At 45.7% G+C, this 18,889-nt stretch overlaps 1 protein-coding gene across 6 annotated transcripts in view; it reads left to right on the plus strand.

Moving 5' to 3' along the window:
* GALNT16 (polypeptide N-acetylgalactosaminyltransferase 16) overlaps positions 1-18,889 on the plus strand; it is a 67,783-nt gene that overhangs the window by 12,160 nt on the left and 36,734 nt on the right. Inside the window, exon 1 of one of the 6 annotated variants that reach the window (XM_083836815.1) lies at positions 1,573-1,890. The exons of the other annotated variants lie outside the window; for them this stretch is intronic. The gene's annotated coding sequence lies outside the window, so the exon portion shown is untranslated. Of the gene's footprint in view, positions 1-1,572; positions 1,891-18,889 lie in introns of those variants that run through there. 6 annotated transcript variants of the gene reach the window in all.

Here is an 18,889-nt window from a genome sequence, read left to right on the forward strand (position 1 = left end):
TTTCCCCTCTGCCCCCCATCCCCTCCAGTTCAGCTGGCTAAGGGATGCCCTTTCAAGAGTATGGAGAAGAGAAAGCACAGGAAGTACTGTGCCGAGCTAAAGAATCGGAGATGAAAATTGCCCGTTGGATCCTTCTATGTGAAACCCGGCTTCTAGTGCCAAGGATTGATTGCCTACATTTAGGTTTCGAAGGGGCTGTGTCGTTCACAGAGAATAATGCAGGAACAGCTCGCTGGCTCTGAAACACGTAAGCACGATTTGCAATGCTTGCCAGTGGGGTGCAGCAGGGCTCTCCTCTGAAGCTAGTGGGAGCAATTAAATCACCGGAGAGGAGGGTTGGTGTCCCCCCCCTCCTTTTTTTTTTTTTTTTTTGCTAATAATCCCATCCATCTTTTTAGTGGAAAATTTCTTTTAGCTGCCTCAACTCCTTTCTTCCTCCCCCAATACCTGTCACGGTGTGAACATATTGCTAAGGAGAACCATGTCCTTCCCCTGCCTCAAAGCGGAGTGAAGGCATGCGAGCTGTCTCATAGAGACAAGTCTTAAGCTTCTAACCTGGCTGATTTTGAGATTTTTTGAGATTTTGCTCTCACCCCAGGAGCCTTGGGTGCCCATACAGCTACCCCAGGTCCCGCTGGGGCTCTCTCTGCATGTAAAAGCTGTGATCTTCAGCTTCTGTCCTCTATGTACAAAAACTGGGAGATCTGTGGCATTATGAGAGAGGGGACGAGTATTTGCCCATGCACTTAGTTAAGACCTGCTCTTCAGTGAGTGTTTTATTGCAGGTGTTTGCTGAACACTTCTTGCACTTTTCTTTTGGGATTAAAGTGTTAAGAAATTTTCTTCTTCCCCTTGTGCTCTGTGCTGTCTCGCCACGAGTTAGGATGAAAGTGCCTCTTCTGCCAAACAAGATCTGATGGAAGCTCGTGCCTGGAAGATTTCTTCGAGTAGGAGGTTTTTCAAGTTTAGTGGATGCTCAAAGTTTAAAGAAATATCTCAAAATGAGGGAAGGTAGAACAAGCATTTTTGCCTCTCCTTGTTCTCAAGTGTGTAGTGCAAAGAAATCAGAAGAGGAAAGACTATGGAGTTTTTAAGGTGACTGAAGATTTGCTGGTTTGCTGACCTGTGGGCTGTGGTGCCTTCTCTGCCTAGAAAAGCCCCCAGAAGAGTTTCTGTGCAGTTATCTACATGGCTAGCTTGTAGTTTGAGGCCCCAGACATATGCTTTTCCAATCTGCCACGTGTCTGAGGACAAGAGTTACAGCCTAGCACTTCAGAATGGTCAAGAACTTACTGACAGTCCCTGGCTTATTGGATTCCTCTGTGTAAAATCTTATATACAACACTGATGACTAATTGACTGAACTCTTGTCTGGAAAAGTTTCTTGTGAGATGTGAGTAATGTAAAATTGCCTTACTGGCTCCAAAAAGCGTAAATATTAGTTTAAAATGACTGTTGCCAGGCAGAGAACGCTGTTATCTGCTTTTAATTACAGGACAATATTTTCATTAAAAAGTGAATCCAAGTAATTTTTATCCTTACAGTGGATGGAAGCAGTTACTTAAACCAAACACGTTGGGTTTGAGATTTGCAAGGTCTCTCGGTTGAGGACGTATAAAACACCTGCTTCCAGGTGTGCCCGAAGCTGCTTCTGGTGTTGCAGCTCTCCCTTGGAGCTGAGGTGGAAAGGAGGTGTTAATCCCTCCTCAGGGGCTCTGCGAGACATTGATGCAGCACTGTGAACGTCACTGACTGTGTCCTCCAAGAGATCTTGCTGGGGCCATTCAGCTGGAAGAAGGGGTGGACAGCTCTGATAGCTTGCTGAGAGAAGCGAAATATTTGATTTAAAAGCCTGGGGACGCTTCTTACTGTTCCTCTTGCTCCGTGAAGGTGAGATTCTTATATTTTGTTCTTCAGATTAACATAAATTATGCCATTCCTACAAATCTTGGTAGCTGCCAGTAGAGGCTGTGCATGGGAGGTTGGGAGAAATTAGCCTTACACACTTGGGGTATGCCCTTCATCTGTCTGCACATTACTTGTGCTTCCTTGACCCTGGGTACTGCCTCTCTTTTGGGCTGTGAAGGAGGCAGAGGCTCTCCCAAAGTATTATTTAGTCTTTGACTAGTTTAGTTCTGGTGACCTGAGGAGATTCCTCTGGGTGCAGATAGCTCAGGAGATCATGGTACACCAGGAGGAGAAGTTGAGCTGGTAGCTCACTGGCTTTTCGCGGTGCTCCTGCTTGAAGCAGCAGGTATTTTCTGCTTCCCCAGCCGATGTGAGCACTGGGGTGATGACCAAAAGTGGGACCGGTCTTCTTCACGAGAAGGAAGGCGACAGACAGAGGACGCAGTCCCCAGTAGATCCAGGGGGCTGGCTTGTGTGCATGGCAAACTTGGCATCTGCAGCCTGAGCAATGCTACCTCACCCTAGAGGCCTTGCCTTGTGCTTTGAGGGAGTGGATTTAAGTCAGGGCAATGCTGCCATCAAAGGCTGCTCACGTCCTTGCTGCATCCAGAAGCCCTGCTGTGCTCACTGGCCTGACTGCATGTGCCACTAACCAGGCAGGAGTGGGTGGTATGGAGCTCCTGGTATGTCTGCCCTGTCCCTGCTGCAGAGAGAAGAGAGCGTGTGTTGGGTCTGGATGCAGTGGGAAGTGTCATGTTATGGAGGCACCAGTATCGAGGGCACCGATGCCAGCTTGTGCCATTGCTGCCACTGACAGCAGGTCACCCCGCTGTGGGATCTTTGGGGGCTGAGTGGAAAAGGAGTAGCAGGAGATGGGTTTATTTTGGACAGAGTAACCTGTGACTCATCCTCAGCTTCCTAGAACCCACTGGTCCAAAAAATGTAATAATTTTGCAAGACTTCAGTGTCATGATCTTTCTTTTTGTTGGCGGTGTCTTAGAAAAGTCATAGAGTATTGCTCACCCTACTGCTTCAGCAATAACTGCTGAAGCCACTGAAGACTTAACCTTGCAACCTCACGTCAGCAGCACTGCTCCAAATCTTCAGATGGAAAACACTGAGCACAGAGGGGGCAAAGACGATTAATTGCCTTATGGAGGTGATTCAGGGAAGCGTATGAGCACATCTCCATTTGCTGCCAGCAGGTACTACAGGCTCGCCTTTGCTGGAAATTACAGGCTTCGCCTGTAGGACTGAAAGTCAACTGCTCTGTTAACCTGTGAAATCTCTAAACTTTTTCAGCCCGTCTCCGTATGGGCACCTTGCTAACCAAGTTTGCTTCTTCAGAAATCTTATGTCTGTGCTAGAAGAATTCAGCAAGGTTGCTGGCTAGTGTTATGAAGTACAGGACTTCAATAAAACCTCCAGTGACTGTTTGCTTATGTAAATGTGATGTGAAGCTTCTCTGTTCTCCTACCCTGCCTCTGGAAAGCAGAACATGATTTACTCAGGGCATCTTCCCTCTTCTCCTCCTGTCTACACACACCTCACATTAACCTGGTCACCCATTTAAACCTGTGACTTCCTTGAGCTCTAACATTTATATAAGCCAAGTTCACTCAGCCCGTTCATCACAATCGCATCAAACTTAATATAACATCCTTGTCAATGAAGACTAAATTAATTGAACTTTTTTCTGTGTCCCCCATCCCCCCAGTATTTGGATTTTTTCTTTTCAGGACTAATCTTTTAATCTCTTTAGTGTTTGGAATTTGAGCATTTCACAACAAAGGTCACACCAACCATGCATACCTACTATGATAGAATATAACAGAGATAATAAAAACATGAGGGAGGGGCTGAGTTTAAAAAAAAAAAAAAAAAGTGGCCTCTTTGTAAAACCTCCTCCAAAAGCAGTAGCAAAGAGGGATGTACCATAGTGTCAAAGGATATTTGTTTAAAAGGAAAAAGATTGTAAAAATAAAAAAATTAAAATAATCCACGTTTGGAGTCTGGGTGACTGCAGGTGAGCTGTTAAAAATGTCTGTGCATATGCTACAAATGGCAGGCTGGCTGCCATCTTTTTCATCTGTTTCTCCTCTCATTTTTGTGTCTTTTCATGCAGAAACTACGTGCGCAGTTTATGAATGAGTCGTTTGGGAGATGTGGATGTGTAATTTACATGTGTGTATATTGGCAGGCTTGAGGTTCATATTGCAGCCCAGCTATGAGTGCATACTGTAATGATATTTTAATTGTGGCAAGTTCTGGAGACTTCTTTTCAGTGCTGAGGATTTTCATTATATTTGAAAATAAGTATTTTCCTGTTTTATTGCCAGTAGCGGTTCAGAGAGACCTCATATTTTTCTTGCTGCTCTGTGGAGCGGTACAGACAAAGTGACAAGCTGTTTGACCTCTTGAGCAGAACCACAGGAGGTCGGAGGGATGCCTCTTGGTATCTACCACAGGAGCTATCTTACCTATCTAATAACAGACTAAACCAGACCACTTTAGCTGCAATGGGAGGTTTGCTGGTGCGCTTTTGTCCTCACTGAGCAGAGGTCCATCTTGGACACCTTTTACTTTACAAGCGCCGGAGCCCTCCATCAGAAAGGGCTGGTGCCAGGTGGCTCCTGGGACCAAGCTGCCTTCACTTCTCTTTGGTATCTCCTCTCTGAGACATCCCCAGATGGGACTTGGGGATGTCCAAGAACTGAGAACAGACAAGGTTACAGTCCCCTCCCGTGTGAGGATGGGGTGGCATTGCTGATGAATTCACCGGGGCAGCATTGACTTGCAGCAGGTAGAGCCCTCTTTAATTAGAGGCGATGTGTGAGCTGGTAGCACAACCAAGTGTTGGATTTCCAATTTGTATAGCTGCTCAGAGGCAGTTTTCACTATCAGATATCTCCTGCAGGGCTGCCTTGGTAGTGCAAACTGCCCCGACTGTTTTCCCCATCTTTATCTAGAAGTCACAAGGCAGGCCAAATTTTCAGGATTTAGCCTTGCATCCCTCTCTGTCATCTTATGCATATGAGGTGTACTTAAGCTTTTGAACTTCTTGATACAAGCCTACAGGCAAATCTGAAATTGGATCAGTATTGGCAAATCCCTGAACTATTTGGTACGCTGCAGTGTTACCGAGTGGCTGTCCTGATTCAGTCTCCATAGGCCAGGGGAAACTGAGATGGAAAAGCACTTGTGGTTGAGCTGGAGGGACCAGGAGTGGGACCAGGAGTTGGAATTACAGGGTTTTACCCCTGAGCTTTGCAACTTGTAGTTGCTTAGGTCCTATTCCCCTCACAACCTGCCTGGCCCTCTGGTCCTCACCCCACTGGGGCAGGGGGGTGCCCCCACCAGCAGCCTGCCTCTGAGCAGAGGCTCCACCAGTGAAGCACTTTCAGCTCTGCAGATTAAGACTGCAATAAATGAACGTTTGCTTGTGATGGCTAAGTGAAGAGGCAGTACCCTAAGCCACGAGATTGTTAGATGTTTCAGTGTTCCCCAGTTAATGAGCTTCTTTGAGATAGGTGTCAAGAGAAAATAAATCCTATCATGTCTCAGACCTTACACAGTAGGATTTGAACTGTGTAACACTGGTTAATGCAGAGAGATAAATTGCTGTTGCATTACCCTCGCCAAGGTACCTGGTTTGTGTCAGTTGTCTCTCCGAGGCAGCCATTTCTGGAGCACTCGATCACACGCTACAATTACACTTTTAGTAAGGAACACAACTGACTTTTCTGCAAAGAGAAATGTGATTTGTTCACTAATCTGTGATTAAAGATCAATGGGCTTTTTGAAAGATGCCTTTCTACTTTCCTTTAATGTAATTATTCATTCTATTGCTCTGCGTGATTGACAGATCTGTATCAACTCCCAGCCTCTAGCATCACAGTACGAACCTTTATTGCTTGTGTTTAAGGGCTGACTGTTCATTTGCAGGAAGAGTACCAGGCAGTTATCCTCTGCAAACCAGCACACACAAGCAAGTAGTGTGCAGTTCTAGCAAAGTAGGGGGACAGGTGTTCAAAAATTGTGCCTTTTTGTGATGAATGCAGATTACAAGGACTTGATCTGCTAGTTTCTAGTGAAGAATGTGCTCCTGAGATCTGCTCCACTTCACTCGGGACATTGTTATAAAGGATCAGCTTTCCAGAATTGCCTGAATGTACCAAGAGTTTGGGTCTTTTTGAAAAAAGGATACTTCTCTTTCCCCTTCTGGAGGGGTTCTGCTTTGGGTGTCCTTTGGTCTGAACACGACCGCAGTTGGTTATACTTGGGGGAGGGCAGGGAGCCAATTTCTGGCAGTTGGCTTGTTTCATTTTTGTGGGTCCTTTGGAGCAGCCCGCAAATGACACGTTGAAAACCACGCTGGTAACCCATGTATGTTGATACGGCAATTCTGTGTTTAGGCTTCTGTAGATCGTTACCAGAGCCTTGAAGTAGGTGCTAGCAATGAAGGAAAAGCCTACTTTATTTGTGCTGGTTTTGTGAGCTGCTGTTGGCCAAGCTGTTTGGGAAGAAGCTGCAAGTGGATGCCCAAAGCAGTCTGATGATTGTCCTGAAGGAGGCTGGTCAGAAGAGAGCTCCATGAGGAGCTCTGGAGGTGCAGCAGTGTGGGTGGGCAGTGACACCATGCTGGGCTCAGGCATCAGCTGTGGCTTGGGTGAACGAAGCGGGAAGAGCCCCGCAATCGTGGTGGGGCCTGAGGCAGGAGCTGAGCGTCTCCTCCCAGCGCCCTGCTCCCAGCCAGCAGGCCCTGCTGAGTCTGCAGCGCACTGCGAGAGCTAATTCCCTTCTCACACATGGGAACTGCCTCTGTTTGCAGTGGGTGAGAACCTAGCTTTAAAAAAAACACACACACAAAGGCAACAAAACAAACTAAAAATTACTATGGTATTGCTATGGTAACAAACATCTGAAAAGCAGGCAGATCTCTGTGTCAATTGCAGGCTCAGACTTTATAGCCTGTGCCCTGGTGCTTGCATATGCAATCAGAGGCAGAAATGAAGCTGTGAGGGAAAACAGCAGCAGGCTTATGATACCTTGGGGTCTTCCCAAATGTGAGAATTACTGCTCGCCCCACCTGAGGCAGGCTAGGAGCGGCTGCAGGCTGTTGGTACAGTCTGTCGCTGCCGGTTTGCTGCCCAGCCAGGCCGTGAGGGATGAGGGGACAAATGCACTTCACGGCACTGGTACAGCTGAGCAGAAACAGGTGATCGTGGGATGGGTATTGGAATATCCTGTGTTTTGAGTTTAAGAACATCTTGGCCTCTCATAAGGTTTTTGGAGAAGGCATAGATCCAATTTGCATTCAGTTCAACGGCAGGCCTAGCATCAAGGCCTGGGATAAGGCAACAGGAGCTCAGCTTCTTCTCTGGCATGGTGTGGTTCTGGGTTTTGCTTTGTTTTCATTCTTTGCTTTCTGTTTTCACTCTGTTATTGGCAACATTGGGCCCTTTAAAATCATTGATGTAGCAGAGGAGGTACCAACAGCAGCGAGCTTTGATTCTCCGGCTGAGATGGAGCAAGTTCTTCCAAAGCACCCCTAATGCATGGGGTATGGTGGTAGCTCTTCCCTTCCACAAGGAACTCCAAAAAGTACAGCAGGACCGGGCAATAGGGCAGGAGAGAAAGAGGAGTAACTTCCACCAGGGCAATTGTGGAGGTGCATGGGAGCCGCACTATGTTTGTGGAGGCTGGTGTTAGGAGAGAGGAAAATCCACCCTGAGACAGCCTGGCTTTGAAGAGGAGGCGCTAGCCTAGCATTGGTACACCTTCAAAACACTGCTGAGGAAAAGAGCTCTCATTTCTCCCCAGCCCTCCCTGGGGGATGATCCTGAAGGGAGTACGGCACAGCGTGCATGTGGAAGGACGCCGCCTCTTGTCACGCAGTGAATTCTCTGCTTGTTGCAGCTCCCGCTCCTCAGGGACCAAGCTGCAGTCTGATTCCTCCTGAACACAATCTCTGGCTTCAAATTAGTAGAAGCTATTAAGTGTGAGATATCACTGGGGACGTGGTCTGGATGCTTCTGGCATGCTGCTCGTTTCTGGTCTACCCTGTGTGTGACTGCGGGGAGGCAGGGGAAGACACTGTGGTTAGTGAAGTCAGGGAGCTCTGTCTCGTGTCAGGGCACATGCTGGCACGTCATTATGCACAGTCACACCGCTGAATGCTTGCACTGGACATGTATGGCAGAACTAACGTTGTGCTGAGACTTGTCATTCGGGATTGCCCTTTGTGCTGAGTGCTCGACTCTACAGCTTCAAATGTCCCTTTCGCTATTGGTTTGGGGAGAGATCTCTATGAAGTACTGTAGATACTGACAGACAGTGAAGTGCCCTTCATGTATGGTAGATAAATCCTGAAGGATGGGCTCCTGTAGAAGTTCCGTACATCTCTCATCACTGACTTCAAAAAGACAGAGCAGCTCCTGTTGCTTAAGCCGCTGCTAATTAGGGAGAAAAACTGAAAAATGCTGTCCCGGCAGCTGGCTGAATCCTGAGCGGTGTCACTCGGTGACATGTGGGCTGCTACGTGTGGCTCACACGCTGCGGCTGCAGAGGTCTCCATGGCAGCTGCCTAGTGTGCTAACCAAAAATCAGATTTCACATCTCATTTGAATCACTAAACCCACTTTATTCACTTTGTTCAGTAGGAGGTGCTGCGCTGCTAAGGCTTTTTGCTCTCTGTTTGGCGTGTTGCTGTTCAGGCCATCTTCAGCGGCGGTAGGCAGGCCGCGTGAGCTGGGGTGCGTGGGTGAGGAGATGGGTTGGTGCTGTTGGTCCGTCGTCCTGCCACGTTCAGGCTTGTTACTCGGAACGCCTTTTACACCCCACCAGTTATAAGAAAGGGTTCTTGCAGACTGTAATGCACAGTTACAAGCCAATTCTTCTTTCACACTTCTCTTTTCTCATTTAGGAATACACCTTCCAACTCTTGTTCCCTCTTTAACAGTTCTTTCAAGCTTTTGGTGGATGGTTTTCTGTTTTTGTTTTTAATGTGGTATCTTTAGTGCTGTGTGTCCCCATGCTTGCAACCACAGCTCTGCTGTATGCTTTATAATTATTTTTTTTTAATCTACTTTGAACAAACCTGTCAGCGAGTTTCCTTTGTTCATGTTTGTTCATCTCCATGCTACCTTCTGGAGCCAGAAAAGCTGAAACCCAACAAGAGTGAGCCAGAACTGTGAAAAATGTCTCTACATCTTTTTCTGTTCGGGAGAAAATGAGTTGTTAGAGACTCCATGTCTCTAACAAGCTGTATTGCATTTAACCTTTAGCTCACCACCACAACCTCCAGCTAGAAATTTATACATTACTTGTCTTTTCTGTAATGAAGGCTATTTAACAACATATTAATTAGAACGTTTTCTGAACATAACCCCTTTCTAGGGCAAGCATAGCAGAAAATTGGGGCTTTGATTAGTAGAGTGTGTGTGTTTCTGTTTATATTTTCTGTTTTGGCTGAGATACTGTCCTGCTGATGTGACTGGGAATTTTGCCACCGGGTCAGGATTTCACTGGTAATTTACAACACCCTTAGCTTTTACATTGTGTTCTTCTGAATATGAACAAAGCGTTTGTGCTTCATGCTGCTCTCTGAGTAACTTTGGAGAGGAGAAAGCAGAGCTCATCCTCATGTGTAACCCTGTGATTTTCATGGAGTGGATGACAGGATTATATGTATATAGTTTTTCTTTTCCCTACGTATTTAGGAAGGCTGCTGAAGGCCCAGGCAAGATTCTCTGACCACCACAGCACTGGTGGCTTTTTGGAGCTATGCATCTCTTTGGTGAAATAAATTTGAGTGGTGAAAAATGGAGCCTGGTGCTCCAAGGCAATGGGAGGAAGCTAGACTGTCGCACTGCCCAAAGACATGAACAGAGCTCACTTGATCCTACTCTCAGCTGCCAAGATTTGGAATAAGAATTAAAAATTTAAAAAATGCACCTGATGGAGCTTAAGGAGGAGAGAAGCCATGTTTCTTGACCACATTGGTTATATTCTCACAACACTCCGCTGGGAAGCAAAAGTTTAAGGTCGCAGCTCCAGGTGTGGGAGACAAACAAGTACATTTTTCTTATGACAAATGCACAAGCTTTTAGTTTGAAAACTTGCTTGCAGTTTGGAAACCGCTGCCACTGGGCTAAGCTGGCGGATGGGCTGGGAGGCTGTCGGCACTGCAGCCGTGGCAATGTGAGGGAAGTGGCGTGTGACTGTGGGGCTCCTGCAAGCTTTCTGGAAATGTCATTTGGGCAAAAACTCCCTACTGGAGTAAAATGTTGAAGTGTCTTTTAATAAATGAACTCAAAAATAGCAGTTCTCAAAATCTGTCTGATCAGGCCTATGATTTAGCCAAGCCAAAAACCAGCTGTAGGCCAAGGTTTCTGCATAGCTGTGTTTTTGCTGACCACAAACATTCAAGCATTACAAGATTAGTGCTGTTTGTATTGTATGGGGACTGATGCAGTAATGGATTTTAAAGATCCTCACTGGTCACATTGCAATCATTGAGTTTGTTTTGCCGCAGTTTGCATCTGCAGGATGAGACGAGTGGCTGCGTGAGGGGCTGCGGGGCTCCGTGCGTGGGGGAGCTCTGGGTTTCCATGGGCAGTGGTTTTGAACATGACCTGCCCTTAGTATTTTGAGACTCAGGTGTATGCATTTTTGTTGGTGCCTGGGTCAGTGGTTCAGCTCTTCCTTATATGCCCAACTCTTCCCTGGCTGACAGTGATTAAAAAGGAGAGCAGAGAGGCTGTTGAGGAAGCTGCTATTAATAATGTGATGGAAGTCTAGAATGACAGAGGCCTGCATAGTGTAACACAGTTTTTTTCATATTTGACAGGCATATATGAGCCCATTGCATGATTTTTCATTGGTATGCACTATCCTTGATTAAATTTGCTACTGGGGAGGTGAATTTAATGTCTTTGCAAATGGAGACCCAAGGAGGAGCTGAGCATGGTTCCGAGGGTCTTGTCAGTTAAATTGATTGCTGAGCCCTGGAATTGGAGTAATGCAGTAACTGAAAAATTAATCAATTAAATTGGATTTCATTTGGCTTCTAAACAAAATGCCAATGGCCTGATACTCTCAAATCTTCACTGACAGGGGATGGGTTTTTGCATTATCAGAAGACCGTGTTGCAAGCCGCAGAGCTGGATGCATGGTGGCAAACACATCTGAGTGAACTGCCTCGTGCAGGACTAATGTTTGTAATAATTCATGGATGCATATGCACCATCCCCACCGTCCTACCCAGATGTTATTTCCTGGGAAGGAAGATGAGTTCCATGCAGTTTTCTTATTGAGCTGACGGGTGCTGACGGGCTGGGTTTGTCCCTGGTGGAGGATCCAACTGTCCCCCGGTCTTCATGTGCATTTCTGCGGAATGGGAATGTTGGCTAGTTGCAGAACTATGCTATTTCATTCTTAATCTTCTAATTCCCGTTTTAAAGCTGTGACTCTTGAGGATGAATGATTAAAGAGGTGCTTCAACTCCCCTTTTCTAGTCTTAGCAAAAAGCCCTTGCAGCATGATCTTGAAGGCAGAGAAAATGAGCCTCAAGCTTAATATAATTAAATATTTTAATGCTTTTGGTGAACAGTGCCAACTCCTTAGTGCTCGCTGACCTCTGCTTGTCTCTTAAGTAACTAGTTTGCTGCTGCCTACATTAGCAAGAAGCAGGCAGCTGCTGCCTGAGTTCAGACTAAGATGTTTCAGGGAAGCAGCGCTGTTATTTTCTTGACCATTGGAGCCTTTCTGCTTTTATTTTTTTTTAATAGCTAAATCTTTGGTTTCACTGTTGGGGAAGCTTCTTCACACAGCTTTCTTGACAAATAGTATGGAAATGTAGGCTATATTCTTAAGTTTAGTCTGTATTTTATGCTGTATTTTCTTTATGGAAAGCTGGGGATTAGTGTAGCTTCATTTCCTCTCTTGACATGAGGCATTCAGCAGGTTAAAACAAACAAACAAACAAACAAAATATCCTGATTTCATCAGGAGAGGTTATTTTTCCTTAGAAATTTCAGCTTCCTGTTCTCAGCCTCCTGTTCTCCATGCCACTTAACTTCTACTTTCTGATGGCTTGGGAATAGCACAACGCTGCCTCGCCGTCCTCAGCTTAGCAGACCTGAAGCTGCTTTCCCCTCTGCGGAAATATCTGTGGCTGCATCTGTCACTCTGGACAGTTGTGATTCACTGGGAGGAAAAGGCTGAATGTAGGTCACTTGAGTTCAAAGGGAATGGATTGGTGCATCAGCACAGGAGGCACATGCACATGTTGCATCTGTGCAGACGGCATAGGTGGGGGAGTGGGCATAGGGAAACAATTAGTGATGGATGCATTTAATGAAGACCTATCCCACCGCCATTTGCACTGTCTTATTGGCCTCATAGGTACTACCAGGTAATCAAGAGGGCATAATCTGTGTCTTGATATTGAATGAGGTGCTATAAATCTGGGCTCAGGTAGTGATTATATCTAACACTTAGAAGACAAATAAAACTGTTCCTTTTTCTTCTTTGTTTTAATGACTCAAAATTACTTGGAAACCTGGGGCATTTTTAATGTATTTAAATGTCTACAAAGACAGGAATATTTTGCTGGAAGAACAAATGTAACAGCCTACAGTGCCTGACTGAGAGACCTCGAAACCCACTTTTACAAACTGTATGTGTATAGCATTTAGCAGAGCAGTGCTCCTACATACAGTGAGTAGCCAAGATGGATTTTGCTAAGGAGGTTTTCTATGTGATACTAAACAGATGTCTGAAAGCAGACAGCTTCATATTCATGTGACCATCACTTCTTTGTTCAAAACCTTCATTCCCAGAGGTACTGTGTCTCCAGCTACCCTTTGGGATCTCTTTCTGACTATGCTGTTGTTCTGGTAAGGGTGCCAGTATCAACTGCCTAGTCCCTTAGATATTGAAAGAGCATGCTGTCATATGTCTTCTCGCTGACACTAGATGTTGTCATGGATATTTATGGATAGAAATAGGTGTGTTTGGAAAACAAGTGCTGTTTCAGGGAAGAAAAACTCACAGACCTCTCTCTCCTCTTTCATGCTGGTACTCGGTAATTTTGAAGACTTTCCCCTCACTCAGTTTTTCAGTGTTTTTTTCACATTGGTTTTCTCCTAGAGAGAAATGAAAAGCATAATAAAGGATTTCTGTCGCCAAAAATGGTGTCCTTCATGTTACAGTAAAATTTGCCAAGTAGAAAAAAATATCTCTACCCCAGGAAATGAGATGAAGATCAAATGAGCACAAAGCCAGATGTGTCTGGACATGCATGTGTTTATACAAATTCAATGTATACAAATGTCATAAATATAATAAAAGCAAAAATTGTCACAGATTTTCAGTTTTGTATAATGGACATCTGTGTGCATTAGACTTCAAACTCAGGGAAGAAATAGGCATTGGCAACTTCATCACCTCATCTGGGGTCTGGATTTCCATGCTTCTGAGCAGCTTTATTTCCTCAAAGTTGCTTATAAGGTAGTGCCCTCAGGCATCTGTCTTTGAAGCTCTTTTGGCTTCCACTGTTGCTTTGTAACACTCCTAAAAACAAAAATCTAGAAGGATGCCCCAGGGCATCATGTCCCCTCCCTCCAGTTATTGGCAATTTCTTCTTGCCTCTGGTTAGCTGGGCCAGAAAGCTCTGTGGGATGCAGCCCTTACTAACTGCTCCAAGGTCTGTTCAGGGATTATATGGCTGGATCAAAGATGGACATACTTAAAAGGTTACCTCCTATTAAATGTAGGGAAAAATCTGTCTTGGCCAGCAGTAGAGCACAATAACTGACAGTATCATGCACTTGTCTTGCGAGGTTGTAGAATAAGTTTCATCTTCTCAGGTTACCGTTCAACAATGAATATACAGCAGGGAAAATGCCTGTAGTAACATAATTGTCTTTATTTTTATCTCCCCCCACTCCTTTTGTAAATTTCTCTTGCACAGATTTCCCTCTCTTGTGTTGCCTACTTTCTTCCCCAAAACTGTCTAAAACAAGACCAGCTTGCCAAACCATGGCAAGTCTGTTTGAAAGCTAGTGGCCAAGCCTTGCCCATCAACTCACTGTTGTGACCTGTAAGTTGGCATCATCCCATTTCTAAATCCTTTACGCCACCAACCCCCAAGGTCCAGCTGCTTGTGACACACACCACAGGAGGATATGATGTTCGCTGCATCCAGGCTGTAGGCAATAACATAGAAAACACCGTGCCATCTTCTGTGTCTCTTGGAGGAAGCTCTGAGATTGGTGTCCAAAAAGTGATGGGTGTGGGGAGAAGGTTGCTGTGGAAATCAAACACAGAAAAATAGTTGCTTTGCCTTTCTTGCATCATACAGGGTTTCTACCTTTTCAGGCCACATGCTTGAGGACGCTTTCCTTGTCAACAGCTCACAGTCTGGTGAAACCGAGGGAAGGAGAGAAAAACAAAATCAGAAATGCTTGATAGGATCCTGTGGCGTCCTAGCTGTGAAGCAGGGACAGAGAGAAATGGTTTCTGAGGGATAAAACAGAAGAGTAGAGCAGAGAATGGCCTCTGCATGCACAAGTGGCAATAAAACCCAGGAAGAATAGGGGGTGAAGAGACATCTTGGGCAAGTATCAGTGTTGAAAAGCAAGCCTAGCAGACTCCCTACCTCTCCCTCCCACCGTCCCTTGGGATAGAGCACTGAGTGGCTACAGCTCCGTTTGTCACAGACCCTAGAGAAAACCTGTGAGCTGGCAACCGCAGCTTGCTGGCTGCAGCCTCTTTAAAGGGGGGCATTGAAAATAGCCTCTGCTGGGGACCCACCGCTGGTCTCTCCAGCCCCGTTTGGAACTGGCAGCAGGCCTCACGATAGCATAGAGCTGATGCCAGTAGAAAATCTCTTGTGATTGATTGCTGGTGTGGGAGCTGATCAATTCAAGTTGCTTTACTACCTCCATCGTGTTACTCCGGTTTGTGCAATATACAAACTAAACGTGAAAATCAATTTCAGAGTCCTCTGTCAGCGCCTGCACTTCTCAAAGAACAAGGGATGGTTCTATTTAATTGTGGTAACTTTTATTAACATTTCATAACAGAAGTTCTGTAAGAGCACGGTTCCCAAACCACATTTAAAAAGCTTTACACAGTTAAAGCATGAATAAAATAGGGCCTATTGCTGTCAGGCACGGCCTCTTCTCTTAAAGTATTTTGTGCAATTTAACAGAGAAGTTTATGGGTTATTCCATGAGGAGAAGGAGCTAAGTGCACACTGGGATTCCTAAACCCCCTTTGGGAATGCAATACCCCCTCTAAAACAATTGCCATTGGTAAAAGGCATTCGAGACAACATCTCACATATTCAGCCCGTTGACAGTACCATGGTCCCCAGCAAGTAGGATTTCCTGGGAATTTCTTGGGAGCTGCTGCAGCTCCCAGTCCTGCCCTGCCTGTATGCTGTGCCATTCGGAGCCCATCACTGTGTCGGTGTAGGGGCTGCAGAGCAGCATGTGTCTCCATAGCATCCCCAAGTGCTGTCGTGCCCAGCAGCTGGTTGCTGGTGGCAGTGCTGTGCTGTCCTCTCTCGAGGCTTATCTTCAGGTCACTGGGGCAGTGTGTGGAGCAAGTGGAGTAAGTCCATTCAGAAGAAAAAAAAAGAAAAAGGACCCCAGCAGTTCCACTGTGTTTTTTCAGAGGTAACTTGGCCCCAGCTTGTGCTCTGAGAAGAGAGGATCTGCTCAGCCAGCCAGATGAGCAACAAAATCCCAAGAGCTGAAGCTGACATTGAACTAGTTTAGAGGGGAACGCCTCTGATGAAGGGCTTTGGGCCTGTGGGGTTAGAGGGAGAGAGGCACTGGCAGAGTTGGGATCACTGTGGTGGTGGTATGTGGGGGCAGTGGGATAAATCCCCGTAAAGATCACCCAGTTCCAAATAACCCGCCATGGGCAGAGACACCTCCCACTAGACCAGGTTGCTTAAAGCCCCATCCAGCCTGGCCTTACAGTCTCTCTGGGCATCCTGTTGCAGTGCCTCACCACCCTTTGAGTGAAGAATTCCCTCCTAACATCTAATCTAAACCTACCCTCTGTTAGTTTAAAACCATTACCCCTTTTCCAATCACTACACTGCCTGGTAGAGTCTCTCCCCATCTTTCCTGTAGGGTCCCGTTAAATACTGGAAGGCTGCTATAATGTCTCCCTGGACCCTTCTCTTCTCTAAGCTACATAACCCCAGAAAGATATGTAAGAGCTGCAAAGTATACATCCTGTCTTAAAATTGGTGTGAGGCTAACTTCAACTGCAAAATGATTAATTATACTTACCCCCGTTGAATAGTGATTCCTTGGGGCCCCTGGAATATGGTTATTCTTTCTAAGTTTGGCCAAGCCAAAAAAAAAAACATCTTGGGACTCTACCTTCCCAAACTGCTCTGGTTTTAGTGGCTGTTTTCTCAATGTTGGAATTGGTGTGTATGTGTCTGGTGGCAGATGATGGACAGAGGTGAATGGTGCTGTATATTACAGTCTGGCTGTCTTACAAGTGATCAGGCCTAGAGCTATAGCACTGTCCTAGTTGAGAAATGAGGCCCTCACATGTTCACGGATGTGCATGGCATTAATTCCTTTCCCTTAATCCCCTGCTTATGGCATTAATTTTTCTACTTAAACAGTTGCTGGTCCCTCGAACCATGTCAAAACACACATAATGATGTGCTTTCAACATCCAGAAGAGTAGCTCAGTCCATCCTGTCACTGAAAGGTTGGAACATGTGTGCAAAAGAGAAATGGTAAAATGAGATTAGAAGGCTTACAGTATTTCCTAAAATTTTGGTGTGTGAATTGTGCTGGATGTTGCAGTAATGTTTGGGTCAAATCTTAGTTTGTGCAAACTACTTTGCTAATCCCTAGTCTAGACACTCAAATTTCCAGTGCCTATTAATCTTTTTCTGCTTTCATGTAGCATTTTTTTTGGGTCTGTCATAGCACATCAGTCAAAAGGAACTGGGTTCTTCTGCTCCTGTAACTCCCAATTGTAGTTCCAGCCTCAAGCATGGGGGTACAGAGTGTTTAGCCATATAGTTTATGGCAATGAGCTATCCTGTTGGTTTGGTAAAAACCCTAACTGAACTCAGCTGTACATAATGTGCCTTTAATGTACCTAAAGCTCATATATGCTTATATTGACTTTCTCCTCTAGTGAGAGGTGTTAATGCAAAGGGAGAGGAAGGAGGGGGTTGATGTCAGTCTGCCCAGCTCAGAGGAGTTTGTGGGGGAACTGATTACTATTTCATGGAGAATCTGTGCTGTTCCTGTTAAGTATGTTTTGAATTAACAGTGATGAATGTCCTATAGTCAAACATCTGTGCTCTAGGGAAGGAATCTGATAAAGCAAGTCAGTCCTTTAAAAAGAAGCTTTATATTCACTTTGCTAGGCTTTTATGTAGCTGTGTAGACACCACTGAGAATGGTGTTTGCTCTCCTCTGTTTATCAGGCTTCGCTTTTGTGTTGTTTGTAATGAGCTGTAATGTCTATGGCTTTTCTGAGGAACTGCTACCATGGTGTTTCTTCAGGTTTTTTTTTGTACTAGTTCAGTCCTGCTGAACTCTAGAGGTTTGAGTTCCTTTATTGAATTACAGGTATTGTTTTCAGATACTTTTTACATGCATTGAGATAATTTTGAATTCTAATCTGGCTCCCCAATGTCTCTGACACCTTTTGCTGGATTTCTTTGGGGTTTGATAAACATTCTTAGTCTCAAGATCCAAGCTATTTATGAAAATACTTAAGAGCCCTGGATCCAGCACCCCTAAAACCTGCCCTTGCCATAGCCTCTCTGCTCTGACAGTGAACGGTTGGTAATTGTGCTCTGACAGCAGCTTTCCAGTCGGTTTCAACCCATTCTCCTGCAATTTAATCTAGGCTATTATTTCTCTAGCTTACTAATGATATCTTATAAGCCTGTATCAAAAGGCTTCCCAAAGTCATGATGTGTCATATCTATTGCTTTTCCAAACCCCTAAGACTGATTACTCCATCACAGGAGAAAATTATCTTGGTCTGACATGATGTGGTCCTGTCAAATCTCAGTTGGCTGCTATTTATTACCCTCTTCTCTTCCTGGTGCACACGCATCGGCCGTTTGATTACTCGTTGCAGGGTCTTTCTGGGTGCTGAAGCTAGGCTGTCTGAGTTATCATCCCCCGAATCTTCCTTCTTCCACATTTAAAGAGAGCATGAAGAGATACCAGCCGAGTTAAAATGAGACGTGTTCTTAACTGATAACTAATTCCTAGTGCTTTTTATGTATGCATCAAATTTTAGAAGTAGTAATGTGAGAACCATGCTAGTTAGTTTAATTACCTACAGTAGTTCAAATTCAAACGTGTTGTGGCCCTGAGGACAGCGATGGGCCTGCCTGTCCCTGCCCACCCCTGGGGCTCTCACTCCCTGCCCAGACGCCATGTCAGCCCCAGGGCCGCCAGCCCCAGCCCCAGCGAGGCCGCAGCAGGACGGGGCTCCCGCTCCCCACAGCCCTGCTCGGCCATGGACCCCACAGAGCTGGGCCCATGTCCCGGGCCTTGTCTGGTCCCCAAGGAAGGTTCCGGGGGCTGAGGCTGCCCCGGGGCCCCTGTCTGCGTGCTCCTGGCTGGGGTGGTGGGATGGGGTCAGGCCCTGCCCCGCTGCCTTCGCAGTGCCCTGACAAAATGGCTCCCGCAGGCTCGCTGCTGCTTCCAGCGTTTTGCACAGTGTTCGTGGCAATATAAACCAAACCCAGCTGTTGCTTTTCCAGGGCTTGGGGAGACAGAGATGAGTAGCAAAGGGCAAGTGAGTGACCGCAAAATGTTTAAAGGCGCAGGATTAGCTGGGGTTTTGCTACACAACATTTTGTTTTCTAGGATGAGAAAGAGAAAGGAAGCTCCATTTGACATAACTTCAAATATAAATTAGAGGAGGAAAACATTTCAGCTTTTAAAGGAACCAAAGTAAC

Source organism: Anser anser, assembly GCF_964211835.1.
Source record: "Anser anser genome assembly, chromosome: 5".
Classification (NCBI taxonomy): domain Eukaryota; kingdom Metazoa; phylum Chordata; class Aves; order Anseriformes; family Anatidae; genus Anser; species Anser anser.